The sequence below is a fragment of the Capsicum annuum genome, chromosome 7 (genome assembly GCF_002878395.1).
Source record: "Capsicum annuum cultivar UCD-10X-F1 chromosome 7, UCD10Xv1.1, whole genome shotgun sequence".
In the NCBI taxonomy this organism is placed as follows: domain Eukaryota; kingdom Viridiplantae; phylum Streptophyta; class Magnoliopsida; order Solanales; family Solanaceae; genus Capsicum; species Capsicum annuum.
The window spans coordinates 98,450,277-98,473,047 of record NC_061117.1 but is presented as its reverse complement, the minus strand read 5'-3'; the positions used below and the strand labels follow the sequence as shown (position 1 = coordinate 98,473,047).

At 35.9% G+C, this 22,771-nt stretch overlaps 1 non-coding gene across 1 annotated transcript; it reads right to left on the bottom strand.

Annotated features, from left to right (window-relative positions):
- Positions 1-18,856: 18,856 nt before the first annotated feature.
- Positions 18,857-18,962, bottom strand: LOC124886230. Its single transcript, XR_007043316.1, has one exon. It is a non-coding gene; the product is annotated as a small nucleolar RNA R71 (small nucleolar RNA).
- Between the last annotated feature and the right edge of the window lie 3,809 nt (positions 18,963-22,771).

Genomic DNA, 22,771 nt, shown 5'->3' with positions numbered 1-22,771 from the left:
AATATCAACCAACGCGATTGGAGATGCGGCACGCCAAGATCGCATTGGTCCACTACTTGAGATTTTGAACGTGGTCTAAACGAGTTTTGAAAAATTCAACACTTTTCCGGGAACACCTATTGACCTTCCTGATCATGAATTAATGGAAATATAGACCACTTAAGAATGTTAATATCGCTAAATGAGATTGCAAACTTTCGAATGACAAAATAAAATAAGTCTGGAAACTTATCTTGAATTTTATAAGTATGGGACCCCCTTAACAAGCATAAATGGACTAAATTAAGCTTAGGATTTTATGGGGTCTTACACAGGGCAACACTACCAAGGACCCTCTTCACTTTTTAACTCTAATCAGCAACAAGCTTAGGAAACTCTACCTAAGTACTCTCGAGCATGAACAAAATACAAAACTACTCTTATAGCAGGAGTAGTTCAATAACAAATCAGCACTCAAGAATACTCACTCACTTTTATAGAATACTACAAAGATAAGAACATGAGCAATGCATGAGCAATCTTGAAATAGAGTTTTGTTCCCTCTCTTCACTCTTTAGAATTGTGCAAAAAATATTTGATGAAGGCGCATATCTTTTTTTATATATTAGTGATGATTAAGGATAAAATATCATTGGACCAGCTTTCCTAATCAGTACAAGAAACACCTACAAGTTTGTTACACAAGAGGACAAAAATGTATACTCACGTGTGCCATCTGTACTGTACCATGAATATCCAGGGACTTTGTCCCTTGTAGTTAGCTGCTCATCATCAAAACTACATATAGCATAATTAGGTATATTCCTATCCTAAAAGTAAATAACAACTTCAATTCATTGAACAATTATGAACCTATTAAATGTAACCTACGTTCTATTCTATCATTCCTTCTTCCGGGCTCATGATAGAAATACGCATTTATCCAAAGGGTAGAGAATCTATAAGATAGTTAAAATAAAGATACATGAGCATCCAAAAATGAGTATATGCAATAGTAGTCATCTTCTTGTCCTTAACCCTAGATGAGGGTGTTTATCCACCCGTGGAGTTACAAAGAATCAAAGTAATGAAATTCATGTAATAATCCCAGAATAAACTAAAGTAAAATATAAAAACAAAAATTTAAGCCTCCTCAATAGTGTTTCAATGCCCCCAAGTCTTCCAAGATGATGACAAAAGAATAGAAGTATCCTATTTATAGTTGGACCAACTTTGCCGATTTTGTCCTAGCCTTCGTGTCACACCAATATCGCACCATATAGGCAGTTTGGCATGGCCTTAACGAAATAAGATACTGGAAATTTCCATCACAAGTGAATCCAATGGCGTTTCATGCCCTTGTAGCTGTTCTTAGGCAACATGGCACACCCTTAAGTCAACAATTTCCAAATTTGCTCGTTGAGTACTCCATTCATTTAGTCTTTTACTCCTTACTTCATGGTTGTGTTTCATCCTCAAAAATAGATTGTATAGAATCCCAATATCATGTTAACAATATAAACAAGAATCCTATATCATCAGACACCATTAATTAGAGATCATAACATCATAGAATCAAACAAGACAAGTTAGAATGGTGCGTAGCTCAATCTTAGAGTACTAGTTGTCTCATTTGAATTCTAATTGAACGTTTTGATTTAAACTTTGATTTGAACAAATATTAAACATGATAAACACATACTTTAACACTTAGATCCTCATTATTATAAGGATTAACTCATTAAACACACAAGAAGTCCTCAAAACTAAGCTAATTAAGGCTAGATAACACACTTAGGTGCAAATCCACCAAAGATCACACTCTTAAAATGAGATTTCATAATAAAGAGATGGTATTTATAGTGTAAAAACTACTCAAAAATACCTCACACTACAAAGATATATGCATTATCACAGTTGTAAAGGTAGATAAGTGTGGGGTTGAGCAGTGAAAACTTCCTATTACCTTTTCAAACTCTCTAATGGAGTTGCCTAAATTTATGACAAAGCCGATGCTTAAAAAGTTGGCATGTGATCCTACACAGGGTGAGTAAAGTAATTAAAGGTGAAATCCATATAGTATTGTCAGTAGAATAAAGAAAAGAAGAATTTTAAAGTAAAAAGGGAAGAAGAGATTTAGAAACTTTGGATGATGGTTGCGATGTGAGTCGTGTCACAACATTAAATGTGGTTTTGCTTGGTAGGTAATCCATGATGGTTTTTTTTATTTTTATTTGTTTGTTTTCCAGATTCGGGAAAGTCTTAGTACTTAAAATTTTTTCTAAATGCGTATGATGATAGAATAAGTGTGGGTTCCTCTGACCCCTCTGATGACAATTTTGAAGAGTGACATGATACTAGATAGGCCTATAGTCCTTAGGAAGTATTTCTAACCCTTTTTCTTAATTTGGTTATTGTTTGGAGACATAGCATCTTTTTAAGTGTGGGTTAGGAATCTTTCGACCTATGTAGGGTAAAGTGCGCTATAAGATTCTATTTTGATTTCTTATCAAGTTTTTGACTCAATATTTTTTAAAAAATTACAAAAATATTTTATCGTTGCTTATTTCCAGTTTTTGTTGTTTTAACTGTTTAGTAGAAGCACACTTCACCTACCCCTTGATTTTTTTGGTTCTTTTCCAAGGGTAAGCCCTTTAACCCAGTATTCTTTTTTATTTTTAGAAGTAATTCTAAAAATATTTGTTAGTCAGAGTTTAGGGACTTGTCTCGGTGATGGATGGATAACAACTATTTTGAGAAAAAATTAGTCATTACGATTTAATAAGTAGAACTCTTTCACTAAATTTGATGTAATGCCCCAAAATTTCATTCTGAGACGCCACATGGTGCTCAGGGTTACACGTAGCCTCAAGCTTATCCTCGGAGCCAGAAACTACCTCAAGGAATTTAATTCAACAATAGTCATGCACAATAAAGAGATATACCACATCGAGTTCAAGAGAAATACTGGAGAATACTAGACTATACAACCAAAATATTTTAAATGTCTATACATACCCACCCTCTAGTCTGACAAAGCCTCTATAAATCAAAATCAAGGAGCCATTGGGACAAACCCCCGACTAACTCAGACAGTACTGAAAGACATAACAACAAAACGATATCACAAAAAATATAGACACTGTTTTCAAAACATGAGGACTCACCACTAAGGGAACGTAGTTGAGGCACTCAAATATAGCTAATGCATCTGCGGCTGAGTACCTGAACCTATATTACGAGAAAATGTAGACCATAGAAAAATATGTGGGTCAGCACCTTGGAATGTACTGAATATGTGGGGGTGCATACAACAATGTAAATATCATCATCAATTTCATGAAAATATGCATATGTAGAATGATGGCTCACTTGGTTTGAGTTAGATTGAAAAATACTTTTCATGATCTCATAGTAAATAAATCACATGATAAAAACCTCATAAATCATCATAAACAAGTCAACTCAAGACTCGGAGTGACTCGGTAATTCAAGAAACTCAACTCTTATGGACATGGAAGGTTCTTATAACTGACATAAACTATGTGACCTACATTGAGTCCAACGTTTTTCCCTTCTAAGGAGAGAACCCCACATTGGCGGGAGCGTCGTACTCTTGCCAGGGAGTACAGCCTAAATTTAGTGATCACAATCTCATATTCGGCCTCTGGCCCATAATTATCAATATCAATCCTACGATGGCACGTATTTTTGGGGAAATACCATATTTCTCGCTCGGTGCTAAATACTACTCCCATACACAAGCTCAGAACGCGTTAGGAAATCCACCGCAAATATCACAAGGGTCTATCATGAAGACCAAATCAAATCTCTTTCTCATTTATCAAATCATAATCAATTTGTGGATTCCTAACTCGACTCAAATCAAATCAATCTTTCTCAATATCAAAATGTATCAATTCATTAAATCATGACAACATCAATAACTTTGAAGAAATATCAAGACTCATTGTAACAACTCAATCTCATGAATCAATATGCTCAATAATCCAATTTGTCAAAAGGAAGCTTAAAGCTTGACATATATCTTGAAAGCATTTGAAATATCAACTCATGGTAGATATATGAAATGCACAATATTAAATATCAAGTCATAACTTGGGAATAGTAAAATAATCATGTATAACAAAGCTTAAAAAATTTGTATTTTCATAATCTCATGACAAAGTAGTTTGGGTATAAACCCACTTGCAAAAACATACAAACACATAATAGAAATCAAAGCATTGGGCACAAGATCGAAAGGATTGCTCTTGTTCAAAACTCCACATACCTTAATCTTTGAAATTGGATGAATTCTAGTGCTTGAGACTCTATCCTCACTTGTAATAAATGATTCTTGAAGCCCACACTATGAGGAACCTATTCTTGAAGAAATCTAGATGATTTATGGATGATTTTTGTAAGATTAAATTTTTTTGATTGAAACTCTAATATATATTCTTCAGAAAATTCAAAGAGAGAATGAAGAAACTAGGGTTTAGATGGGGATACTTATATTTATATAGTCCTCCAATATATGGGAAAAGACCAAAATACCCTTGCAAAAATGTCCCTTAATTGCTGAAAAAATAGCTAACGACATTCGTGACAATTCGTCAAACTTGTGACAAGACGTCACAAAATGTTGGATTTTGTGACTTTCTACTTATAGTGACGATATTTTGTGACAAGTCGTCACGAAATGTCGTCAGGAAATTTCCAGGCTGACACGCTGGAGTAAAATGGGCATAACGCTTTGCTCCGATACCGGATTTGGGTGAAATTTGTACCATTGGAAAGCTAATTCAATTATCTATCTTTTGATATTTTATGAGCTCAATATCTCATAGCATAACGAGATATATGCTCATTTGAAGTTGGCTATGCCAAAATCCTTCTCAAGAATTCAATCGGTAAGGGATGTTTTGATTCAACTAATCGCTAGGACATCTTTGAGGCCTTAATACGCATCACCCTTGATCAGAAAACAACCAAAGAACTATAATTTATCTCTCATGTTATTGAGTCATGGTTTCACTATTGGTTAGAGTCTCGGGGTATAACAATATCTCACCCTTGGAAACAGTCGTCCTCGAATGTTGCCAAATAGGCCAAGAACAAGAAAAAATGAGGACGTGTAGCTGGAAAGACTCACTCAAAGGGCTTACTTCACTCTATACCTTCAGATACCACACAAAATGCACGAATTCGTGATGGAAGTAGACACACAGCTGAATCTTTAATAAGAAGGGGGTGGAATTAAGATAGAATGGTTCCTTCTGCTCGCTCTGAACTCATAGGAATGAGGTGAGGGTACTTGGATCGCATATCAACTTCAGCTTCCCAAGTAGCACCCTCAACAGATTGATTTCACCAAAGCACTTTAACCAAAGGAACTTCTTTGTTCCTTAGCCTATGGATCTGAAAGTCTAAAATCTCAATCGAAAACTCCTCAAATAAAAGGCTATCCCGAATATCTAAGCTTTCGGAAGAATCAACCATGACAGAATCACCAATACACTTCTTAAGCAAAGAAACATGGAATACCAGATGAACGCTAGGCAACTCCGTGGGTAACTCCACCTCATATTCTACTTTCCCAACACGGCTCAAAATCTTGTACGGACCAACATAACGGGGACTAAGCTTTCCCTTCTTCCCAAATCTCTTCACCCCTTTCATGGGTGAAACCTTTAAGTGCACCAAATCATTAACATTAAAATCAAGATCTTTTCTTCTCACATCTGCATACAACTTCTGGCGACTTTGAGCGGTCTTCAATCTTTCTCGAATCAACTTAACTTTTTCCATAGCCTCGAACACAGCATCAGGCCAAATCATAGTTGCTTCTCCTACTTCAAACCAACCTATAGGTGATTTATATCTTCTCCCATACAAATCTTCAAATGGGGCCATCTGAATACTAGCATAGAAACTATTGTTATACGCAAATTTGAAATATGGCAAGTGCTTATCCCAACCACCTTTAAAATCAAGCGCACATGCCCTCAACATATCTTTTAAAGTCTGAATGGTCCGCTCAGCCTGCCCATCTATTTGTGGATGGAAAGCCAAACTTCGACGAACTTGGGTAGCAAAACCCTTCTGAAAATTCCCCCAAAACTGGGAAGTAAACTGAGTACCCCTATTAGAGATAATACCCAAAGGAACTCCATTAAGTCTAACGAACACTCGAATATATAATCTAGTATAATCCTCAACTATATAAGATGAATGCATTGGCAAGAAATAAGCTAATTTAGTCAACCAGCCTACCACAACCCAAATCGAATCATGGTGACAACGAGAAGGAGGCAAACCAATTACAAAATCCATATTCACTTCTTCCCACTTCCAAGTAGGAATGCTAAATTCTTGCATTACACCACCGGGCCTTTGGTGCTCTACCTTAACCTGTTGACAAGTAGAACACTTTGCCACAAATCTTTCTATGTCTTTCTTTATACCATTCTACTAATAGATTTCCCGCAAATCACGCTACATCTTGGTAGAACCGGGATGAATAGAATATCGCACACCCTGCGCTTTAGCCATAATTCTCAGCCTTAGATTATTAATATCGGGAACACATAATCTAGCATGTAATCTCAACACACCATCTCCCTCTTGGGAGAAAACCTCTACTTTTTGGTCTTTAACTAACTCCTTCAGACTGACCAAACTAGGATCCCTGTCTTGCTTCTCCTTTACCTCCGAGACCAAAGAGGACTTAGAACTACTCTATACTAATATACTCCCTTCAGCGGAATCAAGCAATCTAACACCCAACCTAGCCAAACAATATACATCACGGGCCAATTCATTCTTATCATTCTCTACATGATCTACACTACCCATAGACAACCTGCTAAGAGCATCTACCACATCATTGGCCTTGCTCGGGTAATACAACACAGTCATATCATAATCTTTTAACAGCTCCAACCATTATCTCTGCCTAAGGTTCAACTCCTTCTGGGTGAACACATATTGGAAGATTTTATGATCCGTAAAGATATCAACATGGACACCATACAGATAATGTCTCCAAATTTTCAAAGTAACAACCACAACTACTAATTCAAGATCATGGGTTGGGTAATTCTTCTCTTAAGGCTTTAACTGTCTAGAGGCGTAAGCTATAACCTTACCTTTTTGCATCAACACACAACCCAAACCAACTCTAGAAGCATCATAATACACCACAAAACCACCAGTACCAATGGGTAAAGATAATACTAGGGCTGAAGTGAGTCTAGTCTTTAACTCCTAAAAACTCTTCTCGCAAGGTTTCAACCATAGGAACTTCACTTTCTTTTGGGTAAACCAGGTCATGGGAGACATAATAGAAGAAAAACCTTCAACAAAGTGATGATAGTAACCAGCTAGACCCAAGAAACTCCAGCTATCAGATTGAGAAATAGGTCTATGCCAATTCTTTATAGCCTCTATCTTTTGAGGATAAACTCTAATACCTTCGGAAAAAACAATATGACCCAGAAAAGCCACGGACCTTAGCTAAAACTCACACTTGCTGAATTTGGCAAACAATTAATGAGATCTAAGGATTTCCAACACGATTTGAAGATGATCTACATGGTCATCCTCACTTCAAGAATATAGAAGAATATCATCTATGAAGACAATAACAAACAAATCCTGATACCACTTGAATACTTGGTTCATAAGATCCATGAAAGCGATTGGAGCATTGGTTAACCCAAAAGACATGACCAAGAACTCAAAATGACCATAATGGGTTCGAAAAGTTGTCTTTGGAATATCACACTCTCTCATTTTAAGATGATGATAGCTGGACTTAAGGTCTATCTTTGAGAAATAACTTTCACCCTGTAGATAATCAAATAAATCACTGATTCTAGAAAAATGGCACTTGTTATTGATAGTTACCTTGTTGAGTTGACGGTAGTCAATGCACACACACAATGTACCATCTTTCTTATGCACGAATAGAATAGGTGCACCCCATTGGGAAACACTGGGACTGATAAAGCCTTTGTCTAAGAGATCTTTGAGTTGCTCCTTCAACTTTTTAAGTTCTACGGGAGCCATACGATACGGAGAAATGGAAATAGGCTGAGTGCCGTGAAGGAGAGCAATCCCAAATTCTATTTCTCTATCAGGTAGGACCCTTGTGAGATCCTCTGGGAAAACATCAGGAAACTCATTAACAATGGTAACTAACTGAATAGTCGGAGTCTTAGACTTGAGTTCTTTAACTCAAACTAGGTGATAGATGCAACCCTTGGAAATCAACTTCCTAGCTTTTAGGTAGGATACAAAATGGCTCTTTGGAGTTACAGAACTCCCGGACTACTCAAAAATGGGCTCATCAGGAAACTGAAACTTGACCACTCGGATACGATAATCTATAGACGTATAGCATGAGTAAATACAATCCATTCCCAGAATGACGTCAAAATCAACTATATCTAGCACAATCAAATCAGCACATATGACCCGATGAAGGACAGTGACAAGACACTTCTTATATACTCGCTTAACAATAATAGATTCTTCTATCGGGGTAGAAACTAGAATAGGCTCAGGAATCTGTTCAGGGTCCATCTCAAAATTTACAGCAACCAGAGGTGTCACACAGGAGAAACTCAAACTGGGGTCCATCAATGCATACACATCAAAATGAAAGAAATGAAGCATACCAGTGACAACATCTGGAGAGTCCTCCTGCTCCTGGTGAGGTGGTACAGAATAGAAACAATTTTGGCGCAAACCGCCAGCAATACTAGAAAAGGCACCCTGAGGAGGAACTAGGTGGACTACGGGAGTGGGGACACTGGTAGAATGACTCTGGGGATGAGCATCTCGACTCCCCTGTCTAGCATACGAACAATCTCTAAGTCGGTGGCCTACCTTGCCACAACTAAATCAACCCTTCTGATAAAAAAACACTCGCTAAAATAATCTCTACCACACTTAGCACATAAAGGAGGACGAGGTCTATCACTTACACTTTCCTGAGACCTAGATGGGATAGGCCCATTCCCTTGTGCCTACCTACTTCTAGGTAAGGAAGCACTAACTGAGGAAGGCACGGCCATAAATGAACATCCTTGGAATTGAGGGCGGTTCTCTCTATGGAATCTGGACTAACCAAATCCGTACTGCTCTAACTAGCTCTTTTATTCCCTCTTACTCTCTCTCTCTCTTTCACCTTATCAGCTTCAATCTATTAGGCATGTATCATCAATCACGAAAGTTCTATCTCCCTATTAAGCATAGTAGATCTACACTCTTTCACAATGTAACTCGACACGCCGATCATGAACTTGCTCATAATGGTCCTGGAGTCAACCATCATACTAGGAGCATATTTGGATAACTGATTGAATCTAAGACAATATTCTTTAATAGTCATAGAGACTTGTCTTAAGTTAATGAATTCCTCTATCTTTGCTTCCCTCATCTAAAGAGGAAAGAATCTATCCAAGAATGCATCTTAGAATAACTGCCAAGTCATGGGAGCGGCATCCTCCGCCCTACTCTTCCCCCACATCTCCACCCAGTCATATGCAACATCTTTCATTGGATAGGTAGCCAATTCAACACTCTCCTCCTTAGCCACATGCATAATCTAGGTGATCTTTCTCACTTTATCCAAGTACATCTATGGGTCTTCACCTATCTTTAACCCATAGGACTCAAATGGATTTATCTGCATAAAGTCTCGAACTTGAGCTACAACTGAATTATTCTTTTTAGAGCCAAAATAGTATCCTGGGCATTAGCTTGAGCATTGGAGTAACTGCCAGGGATACTGCCTGAAAAGCTGCCCAAAATTCTGCATGCGACACATGCTCGTTCAAGGATCAACGGGTGGAGGTTGCTCGTTGCTTCTATGAGCTCAATAAGGAGCTATTTTCTATTATAAGATAGCATGATTTAATCATAAATAAAGAGACAGTTGTAGGCATGATAAACTTTAGAAAGAAAGAAATGACTTTTCCTAAAATGTTCTACAGCCTCTTGCTCATAGATGTGGTGCGCTACACACCGATGATCAAGACTCTACATAACGTGGCTTGTCAGACTCCCTATGACTCCTTAAACCTTAGGCTCTAATTCCAAGCTTTGTAATGCCCCAAAATTTCATTCCGAGATGCCATACAGTGATTAAGGCTACACGTAGCCCCAAGCTAATGCTCGGAGCCAAACACTTCCTCAAGGAATTCAATTCAACAATAGTCATGCACAATAAAGAGATATACCACATCTGGTTCAAGAGAAATACCAGAGAATACATGACTGTATAACTAAAATGTATTGAATGTCTATACATACCCACCTTCTAGTCTAATAAAGCCTTTATACATCAAAATCAAGGAGCTATTAGGATATACCCTCAACTGAGTCAGATAGTACTGAAAGCCATAACAACAGAATGATATCACCAAAAATATAGATACGGCCCTCGAACCATGAGGACTCACCACTTAGGGAACGTAGTTGAGGCACTCGAATATCGCTAACGCGGCTGTCGCTGAGTACTTGAACCTACATTATAAGAAAATGTAGCCCATAGAAAAATATGTCGCTCAGCACTTTGGAATGTACTGAGTATGTGGGGGTGCATCCAACAATGTAAATATCATTATCAATTTCATGAAAATATGTATATGTAGAATGATGGCACACTTGGCTTGAGTTAGATTGAAACATACTTTTCATGATCTTATAGTAAATAAATCATATGATAAAAACCTCAAAATCATTAAAAATAACTCTTCAACACAAGAGTCGAAGTGACTCGGTAATTTAAGAAACTCAACTCTTATTAACATGGGAGGTTCTTATAATCAACATAAACCATGTGAGCTACATGGAGTTTAATGTTTTGTCCTCCTAAGGAGAGAACTCCACATTGCCGGAAGTGTCATACTACTTCCAGGGAGTACAACTTAAATTTAGTGATCACAATCTCATACTCGGCCTCTGGCCCACAATTATCAATATCAATCCTACAGTGGCACGTAGTTTCGAGAAAATACCACATTTCCTGCTCGGCGCTAAATACTACTCCCAGAGATAAGCTCAGAATATGTTAGAAAATCCACCACAAACATCACAAGTGTCTATCTCGAAGACCAAATCAAATGTCTTTCTCATTTATCAAATCATAATCAATTTGTGGATTCCTAACTCAACTCAAATCAAATCAATCTTTCTCAATGTCAAAATCTATCAATTCATTAAATTATAAGAACATCAATAACTTTGAGAAAATATCAAAACTCATGGTAATAACACAATCTCATGAATCAATATACTCAATAATCCAATTTCTCATAAGGAATCTTAAAGCTTGACACATATTTTGAAAGTGCTTGAAATATAAACTCATGGTAGAAATATGAAATTCATAGTATTAAATATCAAGTCATAACTTAGGAATAGTAAAATAATCATGTATAACAAAGCTTGAACAATTTAGATTTTCATAATATCATGATGAAGTAGTTTGGGTATAAACCCACTTGCAAAAGCTTATAAATCCATAATAGAAATCAAAGCTTTGGGCACAAGAACGAAAGCATTGCTCTTGTTCAAAACCCCACATATTTTAATCTTTGAAATTGGATGTGTTCTAGTTCTTGAGATTCTATCTACACTTGTAATAAATGATTCTTAAAGCCCACACTATGAGAAACTTGATTCTTGAAGAAATCTTGAAGATTTATGGATGATTTTTGGAAGATTAAATTTTCTTGATCGAAAGCCTAATATATATTCTTGAGAAAATTGGAAGAGGAAATGAACAAATTAGGGTTTAGATGGTGATACTCAGATTTATATAGGCCTCCAAAATATTGGAAAAGACCAAAATAACCTTGCAAAAATATCCCCTAATTGCTGAAGAAAATAGCTAACGACATTCATGATAAGTCATCAAACTTGTGATAAGTCATCACAAAATGTCATCAGAAAATGTTGGATTTTGTGAATTTCTACTTATGGTGATGACATTTTGTGACAAGCTATCAAGCTTGGGTAAAGTCGTCACAAAATGTCATCACGAAATTTCCAGGATGACACGCTGGAGTAAAATGGGCATAACTCTTTGCTCCGATACCGGATTTAGGTAAAATTGGTACCGTTGGAAATTTAATTCAATTGTATATATTTTGGTAGCTCATGAGCTCAATAATTCAGAGTATAATGAGAGATATGCTCATTTTAATTGGCTATGCCAAAATCCTTCTCAAGAATTCAATCGGTAAGGGATGTTTTGATTCACCTAATCGCTAGGACATCTTTGAGGCATTAATAAATATCACCCTTGATCATAAAACAACCAAATAACTATAATTTATCTCTCATGTTATTGAGTTATGGTTTCACTATTGGTTAGAGTCTCGGGGTATAATATTTGATATTAAGTTCCTTTGTTAGGCTAATGAGTACATGAGGCATGTTGGTTATAAATTGAAAGTACTATGTTTGAGATACCAAGGATCTTTTATCTGAATCTTATACTATTTTGAGTTAAATTTGAATTTTTGTGATTGCTTCATTGACAGTCTATAGAGATCCTTCTGGAGTAAACATGTGCCATGTATGTGAGATTATCATTGTATTCCATATTTAAATATTGATTCTAGAACTTGCATGGTATTTTTGCAAATCTTAATAAATAATAAGAGTTTAGGAGATGATTTAGACATTCTTTTGATAGCCATGTATTATACCTACTGATGTTAGATGTATTTATGCATTCTAGCCTTGTTTTTTAGCCTTATTTTGAGGATAATGCATGGTCTTAATATATTTATAATGATATAAATAATCATCTAAGTTTCCAAGTATATTTTTACAATGTTTAATGGTGTTTTCAAACAAGTTTTGATTAAAATTGATCATTTAGAGTTCAACCGAGAAAACTAGTATGACTAGCTTAAGCTAGCTATGTCTAGTCTATCATGTTGGGTTATGATGTATTTAATGAGTTACTAAGGTTTTTATTGTGTATTTATATGTGAAAAAACTTGATTAGAATGTTCAAGGGTCAATTAAATCAAAACAAGGGTCAAAACAATGAGCTAAAGATCAAAGTGAATGAAGCCTAGTCTTAGCTTGTGTTTCTAGTTTATCATATTGGATTTTATATTGTTTTGAGATTTAATTTTTTGTTTTTAATTCTATAGGATTATTATTAATGGATTATTATGATATATAAAGGATATACATGCTTCAAATCAAGTGGAAACAACTCAAAAATGCTCAAAATAGTTCACGGATGCCCAATATGCAACTTGACTTAAATTTGGACACCTGAAATGTCTTCTGTGAGTGATGGAGTGTGGAAAGGATTTTTTGTAGATGAAGCACTCCAAACTATTAATAAATCACCAAAACAGTGAACCAAGGAAATATGAAGGCGACTCCTTGCCTGTAGTGGCACTCAACCCAAGGCTCAGCCTTTGCCTGGAGCAGTCTATAGACAAGGCGGCACGCTCTCCACTCCCGAGCTCAATAATTGAACGTTTCCAACTCCAACATTGACTTGGATTTCTCCTATACTATAAATACATGTTATATCATATTTTTACATACTTTTGGACATCTTGCAGCATTAGAGGCTGCCACAACTTCTTTTTAGGTTTTATCATTCTTTAATTTAGTTTCTTTATGGTTTGTATCATTATTCCAAGGGATTGAATGATGAATATTTCCATTAAAGGCTAATATCCCTTTCTGGCTTTAAGGCCAAGATCATATGTACTTTCATTTTGAATTAAGTTTGTTTGAGTTGCTTATTTTTTTGTTTCTTGTTTATTCTTGTTTTAACTATTTTAAGGATTATCTACCCTTATAAAAAATCAATGGTTAACCTTGTAAACTCGGGAGAGGAAATTAGGCAATAGAACATGGAAATAAACAAAGTATGGTTCTTATTTATTTATAAAATAAGGAATTTGAATTAGTATCTAGGATAGGGATGTACTTAGATGCCTTACTTGATCCATACATAGGATGATAGCCTAAAGAATGTAATTGGATTATTACATTCCTACTCAATGATGTAGTTGTAAGATCCAACATAGGTAAATAATTAGAGGTCGGGAAACCATGATCATGAAATTAACCCTACGAATCAACAACCAAGATAAGTAATTTAATGAATAAATTTCAATAATGCATTATGATTGCTTGTAAGCCTTAACCCTGGATCTCTATCCTTTGATTGTCAAAAGTCATTTACTTTTCCACATTAGTTTAGTTTGCTTTTACTTTACAATTCTAAAACTTTATTTTTTACGCTTCTTAATTTGTTAAACTAAACTCGGATTGCTATTTAACACAAGTCCCTGTGGGATTGATATTCGAATTTCTTGAAGGCCACTTTACTACTTGATGGATGACGCACATTTGCATATGAGCTTAGGCGATGTCAAGTTTTTGGCAGTGTTGTCGGGGACTTGTAGATTTGAAACTATCTTATTTTTAGTTTAGCTACATTGAGTTATAAATAGTTTAGTTTTTATAGGTTTTTTTTAGTTTCTTTTATTTTTGTTTTTATCACACTTCTTAACATGGAAGCTAGGGATGGATGGTTTGCGAGTGATAACGATTCTATATGGTGTATGGTTTTTGGAAATAGTGGTCATTCTAAAGATATGTATGTTGTCAACCCTAATTTAATAATTTTTCTGGGCTATGATCAAAGGCAATACTATGTGAACGCCAACAATCAGCAACAACAGTTTCAACAGCCACAGATTGAGTTCCCAACTTGTTGAAGACAAAGTTGCTGACAATTTGAGGAAGTCTGAGTACTCAGAAACTAAAATTGTTGAGCAGGTTAAGGAGATACTACCATCACCATATGAATTGCATCTATTTAGTTGTCATCTTTTTCTTGAGACTAAAATTTAGAAGGTGAATAAGAGTGAGGGTGTTGAGGATAGTATAAATTTTGAAGTGGGATTTATTGGGCCTCACTTAAAGAACTTTTCTACATTATGTTTAGATGATAATCTATGAAATCATTTAAAATAGTGGAAGAGCGTAAAGATGAGGAACAAGAATCCTATATTCTTGATTTTACACCTGACAAGCAACATAAAAACATACCTCACTTCAAGGCCGAGTGGATTACCATGTTGGGAGTGAAATTTATATCCTCAAGGTGGAGGAAAAAGTTGATTGGGTTGTGCCGCAACACTAAATTAGGTGCTTCTTGGAAGGCAACCCAACATGTGGTATGTTTTTTTTTTAGTCTTTAGTTTTTTATTTCAAGTAGTTTTTGTTTTTGATTGAGTCACAGGTTGATGGGAAGTCTGAGTACTAGAAACTTGAGCTAAGAAGCATGACAAAAACTAAGTGTGGGGTCTCATGGACCTCCTTAATATGTAAAGATGCTACTATCTAGGCCTAAAGGCCTCAGGAAGTATTTTTATCTCTTACTTTAAAAGTTCACTTTGGGGACAAAGTAGGTTTTTAAGTGTGGGGTGGGAAAGTTCCCAATTTTTGGCTCAATTTAAATCTTTTTTAGCATATAAATTAGTGAGATATTTGAGTTGGTGCTATTTTTTATTACATGGTGCAAGTGTTTTGTTTGGTAAAGTCATGTTGGTTGAGTGAATTTCTACTTTTGAGACACTTAGGCTCATGATTAGGACTCTTGTTCTTGTTGGCTTAAAATTTGAGTTCATGCTATTGTTTGGTTCCGAGTCTATGATGATCCTATGTGAGTTGAGCATGTGCCATGTGTGATGTGAGTTTTTTGTATATTCCTTGTTTCATGTGATGTCTAAAACTTGCTTGATGTGTGTACAAAGAGAAATAAAGAGTGCGAGTTTAGGATATGATATAGGTATTTTTTATAGCTATTTTTATACTTTCTTCTACCTAACCTTTTGCATAATCCTAGTTAAACCCATTGAGCCTGTAGCTTATTTTTCTTTGGTAGCCTCATATGTAGCCTAATCCCCTTTCTTTAATGGACCTTAATTTGACCCAAAAAGCTCCTAAGTGCTTTAATTGTAAAAATAATTGAGTAAGGAGTGTGAGATTAAAGAAGTAGGAGGAAGGTGAATTTGATGCCCCAAGGTCATTTATATTTCTGCATTAGTTTAGTTTACTTTTAGTTTACAATTCTAAAACTTTATTTGTTACAATTCTCAATTGTTAAACTAAACTTGGATAGTTGTTCAACACAAGTCCCTGTGGGATCGATATTCATCTTTCTTGAAGGCCAATTTACTACTTGGTGGACCATGTACACTTGCGTGTGTGCTTGGGGGCTGTTAAGTTTTTGATATACCTACTTTATCTACCTTTGATTCATGACCCTAGTTAGACTCGTTGAGCCTTTAGCATATTATTTTTTAGCCTCATATGTAGATTATTTTTTTTCTTTCAATTGATCTTCATTCAATTCAAAACTCCTAACTGCATTTTTTGAAAATAGTAGTTATTAAGGAGTGTAAAATTGAGTAAGGGAAAAATTAAGTATAAGTCCTAAAGTAATAACTATGGGTGTATTTAAGCAGTTTATGTGTTGGTGGTGGGGAGTTATGTAACGAAAAGAAAAATCGATCAAAAGAAGTGAATCATGTGTCGATGGCTAACACTCCCAGCTAAAGATGTGTAAGCAAGCTTAAAGAGATGGGGCAAATTAAAAGCGAGGTGTGAAGATAAAATTGGTGAAAAATAGGTTGGTTCGAGATGAGTTTAATGGAAAGTGTGGTGTGTTAAAGTGCTTAGGGAAGATTGACACTATTACTTGTTAGAATAGTCCCTACTCATCCCCTAGCCTACATTACATTCATTATAGCCCTAGTTGACCTTGAGGATTAATACTCTGATATTAGTGGATGATAGGAGGTGAATTTACCACTCATTTTACATAAAAATTAGTGCATGCTACTATAATTTAGAGATGTGAATAAGATAATTTTGTTAGTTGAATGCACTAATTTCCACATTTTATAGGTATATAGGTGATGAAAAGAAAAGATATGGAATTGAGCTTTAAAGGGGTTAAAGAAAAAAGAGAAGTGCAGCTAGAAGACCCTAAGTAGGAATCGGTCTCAGTTTCCGCGATAACTGTCTGAGGGTCGCTATCGCAGCCAGTCAAGCTAGGTAAAATCCTGCAATCACAATGATCTCAAGTCAATAGCAGTGACCGCGATCGTGGGTAAGCTTCCACGATCATGGCAACATGGGTTTATGGCCCAAGGGAAGAAATAAAATTTCACATAGTTAGTACCAAATCTAAAAAGGTCAAAAATCCCTTCACTTGGATCATTATTAAACTTTCAATTCACAATTAGAGACTTGGTAAACCCTACCAAATTGGGGAAATTTACCGTGGTTAATTTTCAATTAGTTTTGGTAGCAATTGAAGTTGGATATTGGATTGCTCTTCATTACAACTTTTAATAGAAGCATTGAACAACCAATTTGGTATATTCATTTATCTAACTTCATAAGTAGATAAGTAATTTATCTTGGGGTTATGTTGAACTAAGGTGCAAATATATATGGGTTGTGATTTATTAGTTTAGATTCTTAGTCATTGGTTGTGGGTATCACTATTGCTTGTTTGATGTAGTTGGGATTTGTCGGTGAAAACCCCAAATTCTCAAAATGGAATTTTGGGTGAAAACCCCAAATACTAAAAAGCTCACACCATTCTTGAAATAGGGATGTGACTAAAATTTAGGGATCCTATATTATCCTTGAAAAAGGGATATGGGTGACAAGGCAAAAGTGAAAAATAATAGATACAGTTGATTCTCTTTTCAGTATCTTAGAGATAAGGGTGGATTAAGTACAAGCTATATTCTTGGGCATCTTCCTAGAAATAGGGATGCCCAATCGAGGTAATAGGTGGTTGTGCTTGCCATATCCATGAGGTATCTGAAATGACCTATGGGGATAATCTTGAGGGTGGATTGAAATATTAGCCTCAATAAATCTCAACATATCCTACCCATGTAGTTGATGACTAAAATTTGCATTAAATTATCATAACTCATGCAATAGTTTCCCCTAAGAAGACATAATCTCAAGACATATCCTATATTGAAATATCAACCAAAATAGTCGTTCTAAGTTGGCAATTTGTTTTATATTTGATGAAAGAACTTCCCAAACCAATTTCCCCCATTTCGACTAATACATTTTACTTTGTTTTCACTGTGGAAATATACTTAGTCACTACTAACACCTATAGGTCTTCATAAGACTAGACTCACTCCTCTAGGATTCGACCTCAATGCGAGTTGAGCTTTATTGATAGCAATTGGCCTATATCCAAACAATGGTATAGGTGAACGTTGATCAAATAGCGTCGTTGTTGGGAGTGAGACTTAATTTTCACTTGCACGATGTTGGTTGTAGTTTTTGATATACCCGTGGTGAATTTAATTTACTTTTTTTGTTGTTATTGTTTCTTTATACGTAATCATTATTTAATCTAGATCACCATGATCCAAGAGGGAATCATCAACAATCCATCATATGAACGTATTGAAGCTATGGATTATCTTGACGATAGAGAGAATCCTAGTGCCATCTGTATTCCACCTAATGGGGGTATCGGTGTATTTTATGTCACGAGTGTAATTGCTTCTAATGAAGGGCCTCTTCGGCGGGCAAGCTCATGAGGATCCCAATTTGAGTTTTAAAAACTTTATATAAGTTTGTTCCCCCTTTGATATTGCACACATCTCGCAAGAAACCTTAAGGTTGCATCTTTTCCCATTTTCTCTAACAGGTGAGATAAATTTGTGGCTTCAATCTTTTCTAGACGGGTGAATCACCTCATGGGTTATGCTTACATAGTCTTTCTTAAATCAATACTTACCACCTTTAAAGATGCTAAAATTGCAGGATGAAATCGTAAATTTCCATCAATTTTATGGGGAGCCTTGGTATGAAGCATGGGGGAGATTTAAGGAGAAACTTTTGAAATGCCCTAATCATGAGATACCAGAAAAAATGATTCTCCAAATCTTTTATATGGCATTAGACCAAACAACAAATCCATAGTGGACAATGTATCTAGTTTATCCCTTATTAAATCATCATATAGGGTTGCATCAAAGATGTTAGATCAGTTGGTTATTTTGGCTAAGGGTTGGCACAAGAAGGATGTCGAGGTGGCCATAGGGTCTCCCTCTTTGTCCTTTGTTTGTCAAGATAAAAGATGTCAAGAGGAGGAAAGAGATGCAACAATAATCAAGGTAATGTTATAGATGCAAATGATACCAATGCATTTGAAGATTATGAAGAAAAGGTACTTGATGATTGAAGGAAATAGTTGCCAAATTATCCGGAGGATTTCGACGTTACTTCTCGAAGGAAATAAGGGAATCAAGGTCAGAACAATGAAAATTGAGGCATACCTCAATGTGAAATGGACTGACAAGATAGTGAAAGACATGAGGAATAATTTCACCAAGCTTTATCAAACAGTGGAGTCTTATTCAACCTCCATCTAACAACTAGAAGAAAAATTAAATCAAATATCGGTGCACCACATGGAAACACAAACTGACGAAGTACCGAGTAGTATAGCCACAAATACTATTGTCACTCAAAGTGGAAAAATTCTTGGAAAGGGCATGGAAATTGATGATGATTTCGGCGAAAGAGAAAATAATCGGAAAATAAATGCAAAGATAAAGAGGTCAAATAATGATGAGCCAAGGAAAAATAAGGTTACCCTTGAAAATTCAAAGATGAAAATATGTCAAATTGTCCCAATGCCACTCATCACAATTCCTCCTCTTTTCCCTCAACGGTTCTTGAAAAAGGGGGAAAATGCTAAGTTTAAAAAATTCATTCATAATTTTTGTAACCTCTCCATCAACATTTCTTTAATAGAAGCATTGCAACATATGTTGGGGTATACTAAATTTATGAAGGAGTTGATCTCCAAGAAGCAGCTAGTAGAGAATGAGACAATACAAATAACACATCATTATAGTGCTATTATGTCAAGCAGGATGGCAAGAAATAAAAAAAACCCCGATGCCTTCACAATTTCATGTAGCATCGAAATGTTCAAGAGTGCAAAAGCCTTGTGTGACCTCAGGGCAAGTGTAAATTTAATGCCATATTTCACAAGCTCGGATTGGGGAAACTGCAACCCACCATAATGAGATTGCTCATGGCCGACCAATCGATCAAGAAACCTATAGGAATACTTCATAATGTTCTAGTTAAATTCAATCGATTTATCTTCCCATCTGACTTTTTGATCCTTGATTGAGCTTTGGACTGTGAAATTTCTATTATTCTAAGAAAGCCATTCTTAGACACTCAGAAAGCATTGATAGATGTGGAATGCGGCGAGATGAAGTTTTGCCTAAAAAATAAAGAGGTTTCTTTCAATGTATGCAAGTCCATGAAGCAATTAGTAGATTTACAAGTAGTTTTGGTGATTCATACCATTGATGGTGAGCAGATGAATCATGTTAATGTGAGTTTGGTGGATGATCAATTGGTAGGGGTTTTGTGGAATTGTAAAAGAGAAGAAATCAAAGAGTTTGATGAAGTGGTTGTATCTTTAATTGGGACTGGGATCTTATACCAAGAACCCGATAAAGTTGGACCTTGATCTTAATAATTGTGAGAGTCTACCCACAAAACCATCCATTCTTGAGCCACCCAAAATTGAATTGAAGGCGTTGCCTCCCATCTTAAATATGTAATATTTGGGGATGGAGACACTTTACCTATCATCATTACAAGTGATTTTGATCCTTACCAAGTGGAAGCTTTGAAGTTGGTGCTGAAAAATTTCATTCGAGCCATCGGATGGAAAATTATAGATATCATAGGAATAGCCCCCAACATTTGTTCCCACAAGATCAAGCTAAAAAATATTATGTGCTAATTATGAACATCAAAGGATCCTAAATCAACCCATGCACAAAGTAGTGAAGAAAGAAATTATAAAGTGGCTTGATGCGGGAGTAGTCTATCCAGTCTCCAATAGCACTTAGGTGAGCCCGGTGTAATGTGTTCCAATGAAAGGTGGAATTATGATAGTTGAGAATGAAAATAACAACCTTATTCAATTCCGACCAGTTATGGGATGGCGGGTATGCATGGACTATCGAAAGTTCAACTCTTGGACCAAAAAGGACCACTTCCCTATTTCCTTTATGGACCAAATGCTAGATGGGTTAGTCAAACAGGGGTGGTATTGCTTTCTAGATAGTTATTCTCGGTACAATAAAATTTGTATTACCTCATAGGACTAAGAGAAAAAAACTTTCACTTGACCCTATGGTAAATTCCCATTCAAGTGGATGTCATTTGGTTTGTGCAATGCACCGATAATTTTCAATATTGTATGTTATTAATTTTTGCAGATATGGTTGGGGATTTGATGTAATCCTTCATGGATGATTTATAAATGGTAGGGAACTCCTTTGAATCATGTCTTGAGCATCTAAGCAAGGTACTTGAGAGATGTGTGGAAATCAACCTTGTCATCAATTGAGAAAAATACCATTTCATGGTGAAGGAGGGTATTATGTTAGGCCACAAGATCTTAGGGAAGGTAATTCAAGTTGATCAAGCAAAGGTAGAGGTAATAGCCAAGTTTTCACCTACCCCCTACCCTACCCCATTTCCATAAAGGGTGTTCAGAGTTTCCTTGGACATGCAAGGTTCTACTGACGATTTATTGAGGATTACTCCAAAATAGCTCATCTAATTTTGAAGCTCCTTGAAAATAAGGCAAAATTCCATTTTTAAAATGCATGTTTAAAGTCCTTCAATTGTCTCAAGGAGTTTCTTATTATGGATCCCATTATTGTGGCTCGAGATTGGTCATCCCCATTTGAAGTGATGTGTTATGCAAGTGGAATTGCGTTAGAGTTGGTATTGGGGAAACGCAAGGAAAAGATATTTCACCCTATATATTATGCGAGAAAGACCTTGAATGATTCTCAAAGCAACTACACTGGTACTGAGCAAGAATTACTTGCGCAGGTATATGTTTTGGTGAAATTTTGTGCCTACTTGTTAGGAACAAAAGTGGTGGTGCACACGGATCATGTCTCCCTTAAATACACATTTAATTAGATAGATATTTCTTTTACAATAATATTATTTTTAGGTAAAGGATATAAAGGGATGTGAAAACCAAGTGGCCAACTATCTTTCTCGTCTTGAGAATAATCATGAAAAGCATAGTGAAATTGAGAATAATGACACTTTTCCAAATGAGTTAGTCATGTCAATCTCAGTAAAAGTCACGCCATGCTATGCCTACTATGCTAATTATGTGGTGAGTGATAAACTTCCTGAGGGGCTTAGCTGTCATCAAAAGAAGTGGTTCTTATTTGGTGTAAAAAATATTTTGGGATGAACCCTTCCTAATTTGGGAGTGCACGAATGTTGTGATTAGGCGTTGTGTCATGAAAGTTGAAACAAAGTATATCCTTGAAGAATGTCACTCCTCACTTATAGTAGACACCTTAGGGGAATCGGAATCGCTGCCAAAATTCTTCAATACTGGCAAGGTGGAATCTCGAGAAGACATGAAATTCCCCGTAGACCGAATCTTAAAGTTGAACTCTTTGATATGTGCGGAATCGATTTTATGGGACTTTTTTATAGCTCTGTTGGAAACAAATATATATTGTGGTGGTTGATTATGTTTATAAATAGGTGGAAGATGTAGAACTTCCTAATAATGAGAGAAAGAGCGTCACTTTCTTTTTAAAGAAATACATTTTTACACAATTTGGAATGCCACATGCCATGATTAATGATGGAG